At 37.3% G+C, this 13,172-nt stretch overlaps 2 long non-coding RNA genes across 2 annotated transcripts; one reads left to right on the forward strand and one right to left on the reverse strand.

Moving 5' to 3' along the window:
• Positions 1 to 584: 584 nt before the first annotated feature.
• On the forward strand, positions 585 to 2,721 carry LOC121897988. The gene is made up of 3 exons (XR_006096319.1): positions 585 to 643; positions 1,429 to 1,511; positions 1,843 to 2,721. It is a non-coding gene; the product is annotated as an uncharacterized LOC121897988 (long non-coding RNA).
• A 1,507-nt stretch (positions 2,722 to 4,228) lies between these two features.
• Positions 4,229 to 5,120, reverse strand: LOC121898050. The gene is made up of 3 exons (XR_006096342.1): positions 5,089 to 5,120; positions 4,751 to 4,885; positions 4,229 to 4,640 (listed from the first exon to the last, which is right to left on the reverse strand). It is a non-coding gene; the product is annotated as an uncharacterized LOC121898050 (long non-coding RNA).
• Positions 5,121 to 13,172: the final 8,052 nt, after the last annotated feature.

Here is a 13,172-nt window from a genome sequence, read left to right on the forward strand (position 1 = left end):
CATTGCTTTTATAATACCCAAGTTTTGGTACTGATGCCAAAACCACACTTTTCAATATCACATATATAGATATAAAAATGTGTATCTACAAAACCACCTACTTTTTTTAAAATCAAAAATCTAAAGCCAACTTTATCAAATGTATCAGTGTTAAATTGTCGGTATGTCTTAACACAAAGCAGCTGTAAAAGAACTTTGCTACATACTAAACTGAAAATTGCAAAATTATTATTTATATTAGTAGATATTTAATCACAGAATAAGTAAACAAGGTAAAAATATATGTAATAAAATTAAAAATCTGACCAGGCATTTGTTGCCAACTGTCAGTACTTTACAGTACTGCTACCCAAAAAGAAGAAACCCACCCCTAATAATGGGTTGGGTAAGTTTTAAACTAGTGTTGCTCTTTACATACAAATCAGCCTTCAAGAGCACAAAATACATATAATCAAAACTAAAAACAACATAACATTGAATTGTGTATTTAAACAGCAGCATGTACAGTAGCTATGAGTAATATTTACTCTATATTTTAACAATGTCAAATATGACTCAATCCATCCATCCATTTTCTTTACTACTTATCCTCTAGACGGTCACAGTGAGATGGAGCCAATCTCAGCTGGACACTGGTTGAGAGGTGGGTACAACCTGGACAGGTCGCCAGTCAATCACAGGACTAACATATAGTGTAGAGACAGACAACCATTCACACTCACATTCACACCTATGGGCAATTTAGAGTCACCATTTATCCTAACCTGCATGTTTTTTGGTCTGTGGGAGGAAGCCGGAGTACCCGGAGAGAACCCATGCAGGCATGAGGACATGCAAACTCCACACAGAAAGGCCCCAGCCTTCATACTTAAACAATACTTTGCAAAATAATACTGATATTGAAATTATAATTTTCAGTCAACACTTACTGACGGGCTAAACAAACAAAATAGAACTTTTGTGAATTAGGATTTAGAGTATGACCTCAATGTCACATTTATGGCTGCAACTAACAATTATTTTCATGATTGATTAATCTGTTGATTATTTTCACGAATAATCAGTTACTCGTTTGGTTGACAAAATGTCAGAAAATGGTGAAAAATGTTGATCACTGTTTCCCAAAGCCCAAGGTGATGTCCTCAAATGTCTTGTTTTGTTCCAGCCAAAAGTCAAATAAGATATCCAAAGTTTACTATCGTAGAAGACTAAAGAAGCCATACAATATTCACTCGTATTATATTAGATCCATTTGAGAGGCTGGAACCAGAGAACTTTGCCATTATTTTTTTAATTTAAAACATTAAATAGTTGGTGATTCATTTTCTGTTGATTGACTAATTGATTAATCAACTAATCATTGCAGCTCTAGTCACATTTGACCCTTTCTGAAAAGTTACAATAATTAAAGTAATTCATGTTTTGCAGGAAGGGGCTGTTGGGCTCTTGGGAATAAAAGTGATCATGCAGAACATCAAGTCGCAACTCAGGAAGGGGAGATTCTTGCTACGGTATGGATCTGTTGTATTACTTCCACTCATGATCAGGACACCAGAAAATAATTAAATAATTATGATGGTCAAAGACCTTCACTGAGGGCAGCTGTTTGATTTCGACAGGAGTACAACTTTGACTTTGTGAAGTGCAGCTCTGCCACAGGTGAAAATGTGGTTCAGTCTTTGGAAATTGTGGCCAGGAAACACATTTCACATTCTTCACTGATATTTCCTTTGTCTTGTGTCTGTTTGTCACACACATATTATTTTTTCAAGCATGTCTTTTAGTAGGGCTGTAATGTTACTTGCCATCCACTGACTGTTGTTGTTGTTGTGTTGTTGTCAGGCTGTTTAGTCAAAAAATTGACACAAGAAAGGAAGTTGTGGTGTTACAAAGAGCCCCGACAGAAAAAAACATCAGGATGTTGCTGAAAAGATGTAAACTGGTGAAATCCTGTACACAGTGGACATACTGTACTAGCTGGACTGGCTTTTCTGAATATTAATGGATATTCTTTTTGTCTTGCAAAGTGCCACTTCAGATCACAACACTAAAACTGAACTTGCAGCAATTAACGTCAAAAAATGCTGGCACAAGTTGCCACATTAAAATAAGTAAAATGACCTCTTGTTCCATTCTGAGATATTCCCATTTCAAGATGTAATAACTGAATGTTTTTTTTTACTTTAGCACTTTCAGTTTCAAATAAATGGGTTAAATAATGGGTACAGTTTCCACAAAGAAAATCCTCTATATTGTACAGCTGTTCAATGTTTGTTTGACAGTGTTTTCACTTTATAGAAATTAATCTTTCATTTTAATTTTGTGAACAAATTTGTTTTAAATCTGTATTTACTCACTCTCGAAAGGCAAATTTCCTCATGGAAGTTACAGAACTTGGTACCAATTGATATTATCAAACGTTTATTAATTTCTAGTAAATATTACCTTTTTGAGTATTTCAGTGTTTACATGCAACTTGTGCAATATGTGAGCAAATCTTTTCATTTTAGCTGTTCAGTAATTATTATAATAAGTTTATTATGATTTTGTATGTTTATCATTTGTTCTAAATGATGTTGGCAATCTGTGCAGTTGTCATATAGCTGCCAGGTCAGCCAGATGATCATAATTCTATTTTATATATCCCTTTATGATTAAATGATTAACACGATTTAAATCCCCATGTTATGTTTTTTATTTTTGTGCATTTCCCTTTTGATGTGTGTCCATGTATTGTGTCTCTAAATACCTTTAATAAAAGTGCTCTAATGGTATGTTTCATGTTTAATAAACCTCCAGAACAACTGTATGCTCACATAGAGAATTTTTGTCCTCATGGAGGTCTCATTTTCCAGACTGAAAGAGATGACGGTGTTCCCACTGGAACAACAACTCTTTCAATGATATGAAGAGTATGAAAACAATGGCGCCATTGCAATAACCTCATAAGATCCCAAAGGAGCTTTAGTGGCAAACAGAAACACTGAGACATCATCCTCCGACATAATCACAGGACCCAGATGATCACACCAAATCTAATATTTGTGATTAACACTGACTTCACTGGCTACACATTACCCACTGGGAGGATTACTATTCCTGCTCTCGGTTAATATGATGACTGTTTTAGGTGGGAACATGTGAACTGTAACTGTTAAAACATCTAGTTTTAACAGTTACAGTTTACATGGTCAGAAATCTGGTACTGCTTTTTTTTTTTTTTAAACAAATCCATAAAGTTTCCTGTAAAGAACTAAAATACAGTATTGAGTTGGTGCTGTAGCCTTCCAAGTAATGTCTGCTGTAACCTCATGAGAATTTTAGTTAGTACACAGCAGGTCAGCTGCATTTCAATAATACATGAGTAATGAATATTTACTTAGGTTTAAATAAAGCTTTTCTTTCGAGGAAAATGTCTTTCAAGGAAATTTCTTTTTTTCTTTCCATATTACATTGTATTTTTCCAGGAAACACTCCAATAAATTATTAAGAAATTACAGGCCTGTGAAATAAATAGAAAACCTTACAGAAAACCTTTTAAATACATTAAGGCCCCAGGCTACAGCTGCCGCTTTGTATTGTAACCAAGCAGCAAGGAGTTCTGTTAAAATTGCTATTGAGGTATTACAGAAGATTTATTATTGCTCACAGTGGGAAAGATATTACTTTGGTTTATTCAGGACAGCAGGACCACTCACCCACAGCAGGAATCAGCAGATTCTCAAACATGTGAACACGTGTGATGTGTCCAGTTAGTTTAAACATGACCACTGTCATAGAGACAGCTGGTTTAAAACAATGTCAAACATCACTGAGATAAAAGTAACCTTTTAAACTTTGGGAGGGTATTTGTGATGATAAAACAGATGTGTCATCTCATCGTAAGACCTTTAAGAGTGTTGACTGTTGACTTAACTTGTCATACAAAAGGCTCTGTACATGTCACCAACCACTTTTTACTAAAGCACCATTCAATGACCTGTCTGACACTGATAAAAGCTCAAACTATTCAACGTAATTCAACTTCTCAAAAGACACAAGTATTTTTTGAAACTGTTGGTCAAATTCTGTTTTAATTTATTTTATAAACCACTTTCATATTAACATTTGGAGAATACGTTAATATTACCTGCATGATAACAAAAGTGAATACACTGAAACTTACATGAGATACAGAAAGTTCAGACATTAAAGAAATGTGATGAATTGAGTCCAATTTGATACTTTCTCTTTTAGAAAGCAGGATATCTGCTCTGTCAAACCTCTTTCCAACTGAGCTGAACTCAAACTCAGGCTCATGGAGTCAATGTTTGTGATCAGCCACCAGAGGGACTTAGTTATTTAACTGTATGTTCTGCTTCTTCCCAGTTGATGTCATTTTGCTGACTGGCTGTCATATTCTATTCAGGCGGTTGTAATCCTGGGTCCTTGATCTGTGCATGGGAACATTTTTTATTTGTCTTAGAGGAGCAGTACTGTCTGATGTCGCATGTGACATCAGAAGCATCTAGTGGTAGTGGGTTAGGGCATCCTGCAGGGTGAAGGGGTCGTCTCCTACACATTGCTGTGCTGTGCAGCTCAAGTCCCATCTCGTGCACAACTTTGAGCAAATATTTGAGTTTCATTTAGACACTGCACCTCTGTAAGAACATCAGAAAGAAATCAAACAAGATCAGTAAGTATCCTGAAAATTGGATTTTTTTAAATTATAAAATGAGTTTTCTTGTGTGTTCAATTGACACTCATTTACCCAAAGAGAAGTTGGGAGGCTGGAAGCGAATGCAACACAAGCCTTATAAAATAGGCACGGATTTCCCCTCTGGACCTAATAAACCCTGCATAGTTATCTCAGGCTTCCTTTGGGTGCATGTCTACGTTGGAATACCTATAAGGAAAAACAAAGTCATCATTTAGCACTGTAGTGTGGCTTTATTGAGAATGTGCTGTGGACTGATGTGTCATATATGTATGGGGTCATATTCCAGAGCAAAGCAGGGAAAAACTGTCTAAGAAGCAGAAACTTACAAGAAAAAAGTATCAGTATTATGTTTATGGAAATGCAATGGATACTAAGTCTGATTTGCATACATTAACAGGACCTTTTTTTTGGCTCCCTGCAGCATCTGCCTCTGTCTCTGTGATGCGATCTGTTGAGCACAACAATGATGAATGGTTACATTAGACGACATTATTGTATCTCAGTAATGAGCTGAGTAATCAATTATATCAAATAAAGGCATCAGGTATCCTTCTTCTCAAATATAATGATCTAAACTATGTGAAATGAATTGAGGAAGTTTCTAAAAATTAAGTACATTTTGATGAACTGCTGAAAGACAATTTATCGCACTATAGGTGGACCTTTCCACAACCCCACCAGTGTGAGAGAAACCATCTGTTGATGTCCTAAATTCACCCTCTAACGTGTAATCCTGAAACACATCAAATGGCATTAAATCTGTGTGTATTGTATCTTCATTACATCTTCTGATGTGAAACTAGAGAATATCAAAAATTACCCCTGTGACTCATGAATTGTAGAGATCCTGCAGGGCCTTGTTTCTGTTCCCCACTGCAAGAACTATAGCTAAAGCAGATTTGAGCATTATTAGACTCTTCATTAAATGAAACATTGTTGACTGAAACCAAGACATGACGTTTATTATCAGCATTAAAATCAACACTAGAAGATGATGCATCCAGGCAATGTCCTACCCCAACTCAGATACACTTGAATTCAGGTCCAGTCACTAAAACACAAAGTACATTTTAGTCACTCATATACAGTCCTTAATGTGCACAGACATAACAGTTACTGTCAGTCATTCTAGCTATACTTCTAAAGCACTTCTGATGCCATTTAAATGGTAAATGGACTTATATATCTGGACTTACATACCAAAGTGCCTTACAGTTTGTCTCTCATTCATTTAAAACACGCACCAACAGCTTAGTGAGGAATTGGCCTGGCCATCAGGAACAGTTTGGGGTAGTGCTACAAATACCAATTATTTTCTGCTGATCATTTTCTTGATGAATTAGTTAACTGTCTGGTTTATAATATCTGAAAATATTAAGAAATGTCTGCACAATTTTAAAAAGCCCAATCTGACACCCTCAAACTGCTTGTTTTGACTGACCAACAGTCCAAACCCCAAAGGTTTTCAGGTTTACTATTTCATATGACAAAGAAAAGCTACAAATCCTCACATTTGAGAAGCTAGAACAAGGGAGTCTTTTGTATTTTTGTTTGAAAAAAAAAAAAATTCTGTCGATCAACTAAATTATTTAATCAATTAATCATTGCAGCTCTAATTTGGGGTTCATATAGACAGGAGGAGCCTTTGATCGAACCACCAACCCTGCAGTGAATGAAGGACCTGCTCTACCAGCTGAGCCACCCAATTTATGAGTCATCAAGGCCAGACTTCATTTATAATCTGTTTTAATTTAAGGTTTTTATGCACCTTTAGCATTTGAATTGTTTATGGATTCTGTCACCTAGTAGTGAACGCTAATACATCAGTTCCACCACAATGATCATGTCTAATGGCAGGATGATGACCCACAAACAAAAAAACTCCAAACATTTTAATCAAGTTATGAAAGTTATAAAAAAAACCCACATTACTTGATTAAGTGAACTAGTAATAGAATTAGTTGTACATGTAAACAAAGCCGCTGATATCTGGGAGCACTGCAGTGACAGTACATCTCTGAGTTTGTCCTCAGAGCAGACAACATTACATGAATCTTTGAAGATATGAACGCAAACTTTATTCAAGAGTATCATGATAAAACTTTTGTGGTAAAGTGCCACAGGAGGGAGCTATGTAATGTGAAGTATACAAACAGACCCAGATGGTGTTTGGATAGTACTGGCAAAGAGGCTGCAGACAGTGTGAGCCCCCTGGGTGCTTCAGTCTCACTGACTGGCTGTGCCAAGAAGCAGACAGCTTTTAAACCTGTGATGTGATTCATACAGAGGTCAACAGGATTAATCTATGCACTTGCACACAAGAAAAACACAGAAAAAAGTCCAGTCGAATGAGGAAAGAATCACTGATAAAACCCATTATCTGTTTAATCAGGTTTCTTTGTACTGGCAAGAAATGAGCTGCTCTTCATGTCTCTCCTCATGTTTTATCACCAAATATTGAATTAGATGTTTATAACAGAAGTGCAATTTTTCATGTTTTTAAGTCAGAGCCTCAGGCTGACTTAAAACCATTTACAGATGGTGACCAGACGTTGTTTAAGTTGTTGTCAGATGGAAGCAGAGTCCCACTGGAGTGATGTGTGTGTGTATGAGTTTGTATGTGATGCATGCTTTATAAAGCCAGCCACAGTAGCACACAGCTTGCAGGAAAATGGAGAGAAATGAGACTAAACCAACACGGTCAGAGTGGAGATGACAAGCAGAGAAAGAGTGTATAGTTACAGAGAGTAACAGAGAGAGAGAGAGAGACCAAGAGAGTCTTTGGTTCTCATCTGTGATATGAAAGCCCACTTCTAATAGAAAGTTTTGGCACAATACACTGAGCCAAACCTGCTTTTCCCCCGAGATCTGCACAGTCATAAAAATGTCACCACAAAACAGAACAAAATAGGCCGTTTCCCCTGAAAAGACTTGTATTTCAAAGGTAGTTGTAAGATGTGAAGCAGGAGGAGGCAGCAGGGCTCCCCAGGGGATAACACTTAGAGAAGATAAAGGAAGGGGAAGGGCAGAAGACAGAGTGCACATGCAGGCAACAGACTCATGTCTCTAAATACTTTCTGTGTCAGCCCCCCTCCCCTCCACTCTGTCAACCAGCTTGAGTCACCAGCAGGCGACCATGTTTAACGTCCCAGGAGAGCTTTTGGAGAGCGGGTCACCGCTCGGTGCGCTGCTTGATCTGAAAGGATTGTTTGTAGTGAGAAGGGAAAATAGACGGAGCACGGTGGGGAGGATTCCCAGGTAGTTCAAGGTTAAAGCAGAACAATCAGCACAGTGGCTCATGTGCAGACAACACGCAGAGATGTGACTACAGAGGACATCGGTGTCTATTGTCTTGTTGTGACAAGAAATGTGAGCAGCTCAGAAAGTTGGGAGAATGTTGACATTGTAATTAGAAACTCATGAGGGAAATGTTGTTTTGTGATTTTAATAAGACTTTTTACTGTCAGAGCGAGATAACATTTCCCAGTTATACCCTTTAAGACATCATTAATCTGAGTAATACACACACACACACACACACACACACACACACACACACACACACACACACAAACACAAAGGCCTGTGTTTAGGTTTTAGATACAAGCTGAAAATAAGTTTCAGTCCCTACTCTAATGTACTCATATTGTATAGGAGCTGTTCAGTTTTTATATCAAAGGGTTTTTAACACAGCAGCGAGGCAGTATGCTTTATCCCCATCTTTTGTGGCACATTTTGAATCTCATATGCTGTGGAGAAGCTGGCAGGGGATGATGTTTGCTTTACTTCAGCAAGAACTCTTTGCTCATAACCCTCCGGCACGCTGTGACTCAGGGATTGTCTTAAAGATCCTCCTCTACTGGGATGCTAGAGGAAGCAGCCAGAGGGCACCAGCACACACTAGATATGCAATCTGTTATGCTCGCGTGATGGCTTCGACCTCTGACCTTTCATACATACATTAGAACTGAAGGGGGTTAACATCTGAATGCCTCTCACTATTTCACCATGATGATGCGTGATGCTGATCCTGAACTCTGAATAAATAATAGATTTCTTTTCTGAATGTGTCAGTACCTCATCTGTTGGTTTCTTTAGTGATCAAAGTCATTTATAAATAATCTAATCCATGAATATAATTTATATAACTACACCAAATCTGTCCCTGTATAGTTATTACCTGACTAGACAGGCCATATACAATGTGAAGACTATAATTTATATGTGGAGCTTCCCAGTCTGCATTGATCTTTGTGACTTTTGTTCACAATATAAACGTTCTTTGATTTATTCCTTAATGGTTTATCATAACATTAACCATTAAGTTTCTAATTAATCACCAGGTTGCATCCACATCAGTGGATTTGCATGTACTTGCCTTTAAATTAATTCATTTCTGAGAAATGAGAGTTTTACCAAATTAGCACTCTAGTGAGCTAAGATAATATTTCCCTGTTTCTTGAATTAATTTTATTCATGGTATGGAAGAATAGAAGCATCAAAACATACATTAACCATGATTTTCCAGTCTCTGGAACGCAGCACATTGTAAATTAAATGCACTGGAGCGGTATACTTTATTTACCGTTTGAATGAAATAGCTTCTAGTTGAGAAAAATACCTGGCTCTGATTACACCACTTAAGCTCTCCTGTAAAGAGACATTCAGACATGTAACCTAAATACATAAAATGCTCAGATTTGCAAAATTTGCAATTCCACAGCCTACTGCTCTGTTTCTATTTTACATTAATTATAGTTGAGGTCACCATCTCTCATCTCTCCCACAGCATTAAACAGAACAGATTTCTACAGATCATTTTTTCAAGGTCAGGTAATCAGGCGATTCCTGATGATGATGATTGTTATAATATAATGAGGCTTACAGTAGGTTGGGTGTTTCCAAATGTGTGTGATGTGTGTAATTTATTCAGTGAAGCAGTGAAGCTATTAAAAAAGTCAACACACAAGCAGGTTTAACAAGCAGCCAGCCCATGAATGACATGATACATGATAACATGATAGTATCAACAACTTCTCTGTTGTGTCAGAGGAGGGTTGATCCAAGAGGGCGAGCGGATGATATGATTTTTGTGGAGAAAATGCGCTTCATGCAGTGGATCTCAGTTGGGACAGTAGTGCTCAGGACATACTTCTGTAGGCCTGAATGTCAGAGCAGAGTACATTCCCACAGCACTCAGAGTTCCTGATCAAGAAAACAGATCCCCCACTCTGATCCCCGACTTTAAAACTGTCTTTTTTGGAGTGCTGCAGCAGATCCTCAGGTCCTTTGATCACTGAGTGAAATCACCAATTGACCAATCACACCCTGCCCAGGATCTGAACTCTGCCAGGGCACGATATTAAATCCAAATTCTGAGACCAGGTGTCTCCACTCGTGCTAGAAGTTTATGGCTTAACAGAGTCAAGACATCAACACCAGAACAGAACTATATGCAACAACAATGTGACAGAGCCGTGACCTTTTCAACCAAGCTGAATTACTAGGGATCAACGTTGCACCAATTTCCTCTAAAATTAAATTTATGGTCCTAAAGAATCTTGAGCGCCCCCCGAGATAAGACAACACATGTGTACACCAACACTCAGATCTGTGGAAACAGACATGAAGCCAAGACCAAGCCCTGATTTACACAGACTGAAAAAATTGTGACAAATTAGCAAATCTCAGCATCATTTAAAGAAGTTGTTGGACATTTTTGGAAATACACATATTTGCTTTCTGGTGGAGAGCGAGTTAGCTTAGCAGGAATATGTGCAAAATAAGCTCAAAAACTGAAGTCTAAAAATTACAATTAGCTGTTTTATGGGAGGTTATGTGCCACACTACTATTTTATTTTTATTTACAAAAACAAATGAAATGTGTGTTAATAAGTGAGCGTTAGAAGTCATGGTAGGCGGATTTTGTTTCCTTTCGACAGAGCCAGGCTAGCTGTTTCAACACGTTTCCTGTCTTTATGCTAAGCTAAGCTAACTGCTGGCTGTAGCTTCATATTTATTGTAAAAATATGAGAGAAAGTGAATAAGTGAAAAATGTCAAACTGTTCCTTTAATAAAGCTATTCACGTAATGCTATTAGTTGAACTATGGTTTGATTTGTTCAGTTAGTCTGATTACTGAACCAAACTGACACATCTGTGAAGCCAAAAAGAAGTAATGATAAGCACCTTTGTATCTTGCATAGCTCAAATGTATAGGTCTATTCTGTCCTCAAGTTGCTATTTTCAATAGGTTGATACTTGTAGGCATCTTTTCTGGTGTCTTTGCTGTATTGTTGTTTAATTGTGCCTGTACTTACAAATAATGGTGTGTAAAATAAAGTTTTAGTTCATCAAACTCACTGGTTAATTGTGCCAAGGTTTCACAGATATCTTTCTCTGAGGTTTTGCTGCCACCCCGATACAATGGAGCTGAAAGGAATGTCATTTGTGGTGCTCAAAGCTTTGGAAAATTACATTCGAAACACTCTACAGCAGCGTGTCTTTTCAGTCACTCTGACTAATCCACAGACCTCAATGTCAATGGCTTCAATTGGAAATACTTTTACCAAAGAAACTGTAAAATGCATCAAACACAGGCCAGCACCATCATCCACAAGCTGAAATAAAAATAAATAAATAAATAAATAAATCATCCTTTGGACTGATAAAGACATGTTTTGTGTCATCACTTTCCTCAAGACTCACCTCCATTGATTTAAGTACTCACACTGATCTATGTCAACCCCAAAAAAAACAAATAAAAAATAAGTACTGATGTCATTCACACTGAGGCCCTCAAGGGCACCGACACTGTATTTGTTCTCTCTTTCTGCATGTAAATGTAGGTCGCATATTTAATAATAATGTGAATTTAAAAACATGCACAACAAGGTCAATGTGGAAAAGACTGGTGGGGATTAAAGGTTGAAGGATCCAAGGATATTTGGTCCTTAGGCTTGTAAAGAGGGAGCAGTTGTCCGACATGAATGCACCAAAGAGAGACATGAACTGATTAAATGTATAGTAGTACAACCCTCTTTACCCTTGACCACATACAGTGTTTGTGTATTCCATCTGTGTGTGTAAGCTGGTTTAAGAAAGAGCCATCTGCCCAAGGTCCAGAGACAGACAGAGATTGATGGAGCCACACTTGTTCTCTTGCTCTTTTTTCCTCTCTTCTTGACTGCATTCATGAGCTAAATTAAAGCATCAGACTGCTTAACTTGTTTTATTCACAAAGCAGGATGAGCCAACTGCTTCAAGCTGCCAACCTACCATAGAAAAGGTTATTATTCTGGGCTTAAAGGAATAGTTTGACATTTTGGGAAATGTGCTGTTTTCTTGCCAATAGTTAGCTAAGAAGATATATACCATGCGCATCTTGTGTTTATATTAATTTCCATAATTTCCTTTAGTTTTGGTGTCAGTATTATGCCTAAATATTTCATCCCAGGAATCTAAAATTGAAAGCAGTGACCAGCGACATCATGCCCATTCAAATATTTGAGACTGGATGGCTTCAGATATTGTTAACTTCTATTTTCACAGTAAGTTTTTTTTAGCCTTAGCCTTAATAATATCATATATAAAACAAGTCGCTTTTCTGTATGTTTTTATTCGTATTTAACTCTTCCTGCTACATACAGTGACCATCCCTCTCTGTTAAGGCTACTTGGTTCCTAGAACGAGAAAGCACTACATTATGACTTGAGTAAATTTGTAAATAACTTAGAACTTCAAAATTGAAAGTGAATTTGGCATCAGTGGTTTTAACTATAACCCACAAGTAATTAACAGTAATGTTAGCTTGTTGCCCTTTGCTATTATTAGTAGCTATAAGTTATTAACGTTAAATAATCAACAGTGCTGGCTGAGTTGTTGTTGGCTAAGCTAAGCTACTTAGCTAACCAGCTAACATTACCCCTGATTTTAAAGCCTTTTCCCTAATATTTTCTTGTAAATGAAATATGGTGTTAATAAGTGTCATTTTCTAGATAGTTCCTGCTAGAAGGGCATAAACATAGCAGCCAAAGCAGATAATTACTGGCACCAACTTGGTTTGGTGTGAACATTAACATATCCATTGTGAAACTGTGTCCCTTCAATAAAATTTACTGTGTGACACCTCTGTTGGTCACCACTGAGGATACACACATATATTAGATATTGGCATTGCGTGTGTAGCTCAAGTCAGCAGGTGTTTAGCTTAATAACCAGAGATATGGTTCTGTCCAAACACAGAGAGAAAACAATGACCAAAACAAACAATATCATCTGAACATATCATTTAGTAAGCTTTAGAGGTCTTTGTTTAGTCAAATTTTGAACTTTGGACGGACCCAGGTTAGCCGTCTCCCTCGCTTCCAGTCAATATGCTAAGCTAAGCTAATCATCTCCTGGCTCCAGTTCTGTGTGCGAACGTTACTTAATGTACAAAGTTGTACAAAGATATAAATCTTCTCATGTGACTC

Source organism: Thunnus maccoyii, chromosome 5 (assembly GCF_910596095.1).
Source record: "Thunnus maccoyii chromosome 5, fThuMac1.1, whole genome shotgun sequence".
In the NCBI taxonomy this organism is placed as follows: Eukaryota; Metazoa; Chordata; class Actinopteri; order Scombriformes; family Scombridae; genus Thunnus; species Thunnus maccoyii.